We start from the raw sequence: 2,976 nt of genomic DNA on the forward strand, positions 1-2,976 counted from the left end.
TCGTTTCATGCGACTCCATTTAATTAAGCAATGTGAACATTACATCAAACATAAAATGTAGAGTAATCTTCAGCTGCACAAAGATATAGAAATTTAATTAAATTACATTTAAACAGGACATATTTTTATAATTAAATCTAAACTATCCAAGTAAAAAGGAGGAATACAAAAAACCGTTTTGACTTAGCTAGACTATACGGGCTAGTAAATAAGTACTATAACTGATTATTATATTTATGTGGGTTGTTCGATTAATTTGAAACAGCGTATATATAGCCACCACTCATCTTTTAGACTTAAACATAAGGCTAATTGTACGTCGTTATCAAAATAACTTTGTGAATTAAAGGACAGTGGTACCAGTTTTAGCTTTAAATAGGAAATTATAAGAGAAGCTCAACCTTATAGAAATATCAGATATGGATGTGAGCTATGTTCCATGGAAACATATGAAATTTTTAAGCTTAAAAACTATACTAATAATATAGTAGAGCTTAGAGTATTGTATGTACACTGTTCCACTCGCACTTTTAAATATTTTAGAAAGTAGCAAACTTATATAGTGTGGTATTTTAATATCTACCATGTTTATTTTAGTCTATAATTAGTGCATAAGTGAGTACACCCTATAGCATTAACTGTCCTGTGGGTACTATTGGACTATAGTCATTATAAATACAAGCTAAAGCATTAACTTTCCTTTAGTCTAGATTGGATTGTAGTTACTATAGAGATAAGCTAATTAAGTAAATTTTAAACAAGTTTAGTTTTAGATATTTCATATATGAAACACTTTCTATAATTTCTTATTTATTGTGATTACTAAATCATACATTAACTTCATCTTGATGTCAGAGATTCGACTAATTTATACACTTTTCCTTTCCATGATGTGTTTTCTTACTCTACATTAATATTTTATACCTCATAATTACCTCCAGACTTACCTATTTTGGCACCCCTATAAATCCTTATAATATACAAATATGGGTATCTTCACTTCGTCCTTATAAATACAAGCTATAAAATTAACTTTCCCTTAGTCTAGATTGGATTGTAGTTACCATAGAGATAAGCTAATCAAGTAAATTTGAATAATTTTAGATTTAGATATTGGATATATTAAATATTTTCTTTAATTCTTATCTATTGTGATTACTAAAATCACATATTGAAATTGAAATTTAACTTTTATAGCAAAGTCTTGATCTCTCAACTTAATGTATTATCTTCCTGTGAAAACTAGAATTTTAACTTTATCCATTGATGGTATATGGTTTTACTTAAATTTTTCCATATCACATTTGCTATTGCTGTTAGTTTAGTGTGTATTTTACTTAACTTTAATTAATAGGATGTTTGAAATTTTTTAATACTTTTTAAATAGTTTTTAAACCTGTTTAAATTTTATTTGATGCCTGACCCTAAAGGATTCATGTTATTCCATTGTTGCTGTAGTGTTATCATTGTTATTTATGGGTGACTTAAATAAATCGAAGCCTTTTTCCGTTATTATTTTGTACTTAGCCTATGTTAGTCCATACAAATTCCTGATAATTTAAGATAGTGCAATCTAATTAAATTAGGACATAATTATCATGTTGTTTAATAATAGTTTAGTTCACCATTATATACTATGTTAATTCCAATCGTTCATTTTATCAGATATTTAAACCTTGATGAGACCATCATTATACACCATGTAAATCCAATGTATCAATTCTTTATATTAACTGTATAATAAATGTGTTTCTTATGTGTCCTTTTAATGATACTAGATATACAAGTTTAATCTTAAAATTTTAGTCCAACATATATATAAAATTTAATTTCACATCTTATCTATGGTTCCTCTAAATTGGTGTAAATAAGTCTAAATGTACTTTACCATAGCATTTTAAATTAATGCCACTTCATTGTTTTTGTATATTGCCTTACTTGATTATTTACATTATTATACACTATTTCATTTTATTTCATTCTTAATTTATAATTAGCTTTTAGTTATTCACATATTAATTAAGCAAATATTGGTATCTCATGTATTTCAAACTTAGCAAATATAATTACTGATATATTATTCTAATTAATTAAAACTATGAATAACCATTTACTGTATCTGTATACAATATAGCAACTTTATTTTATATACGTTTAACCTAGGTGCTTTATGATAAGGCTTCCCTTGTTCCATTATAAACTGGTCTGCTAGTAGAGAACTCCCTCCCCTATGGTAGTTTGTCACCAAATCCTAAGAAATTTTATAACTATATCATCCATGTTTACTGTCTATACTGTTTACCCTTACCCTAAAAACAAAATGCCAGTGTCCTCTTAGGCTTTGAATCACTAGGTCTCATAAGATAGTCCATAAATCAGACAAACAAAATCAAATAAAATCAGTGAGAGTTAAAAATCTGCTTAGATTTATTTACCAGCCTGTATGGTCTAGCTAAGTCAAAACGGTTTTTTGTATTCCTCCTTTTTACTTGGAAAGTTTCGATTTAATTATAAAAATATGTCCATCTGTTTAAATGTAGTTTCATTAAATTTATATACTTTTGTGCAGCTGAAGATTGCTCTACATTCTATATTTAATGTAATGTTTACATTGCTTAATTAAATGGAATCGCATGAAACGATTGTGCTGCATTAACTTTGGATGTGTGTTGCTTATTTTGACTTTATATATATATATATATATATATATATATGGGAGAATATACAAAAAATAACAACAGACGAGGACAGGTGGTGTAAATAACAAAAGTATATATTAGTATGACGCTCGGGAATACGGAAAGGGCAGGGAATCGTCAATTAGTAATAAAATTAATAATTAACAATTTTGCCAAGTAGTTCAGTATGAAAAAAACCTTTATCGGTAAAACCATTTATAATCATAAATACAGGGATTAGCATGAGTTGCTTCTCCAACATACTGAAAATTTAGAAATAGCAGTCAAAGAACTACTG

Source organism: Octopus bimaculoides, chromosome 30 (assembly GCF_001194135.2).
Source record: "Octopus bimaculoides isolate UCB-OBI-ISO-001 chromosome 30, ASM119413v2, whole genome shotgun sequence".
Taxonomy (NCBI): domain Eukaryota; kingdom Metazoa; phylum Mollusca; class Cephalopoda; order Octopoda; family Octopodidae; genus Octopus; species Octopus bimaculoides.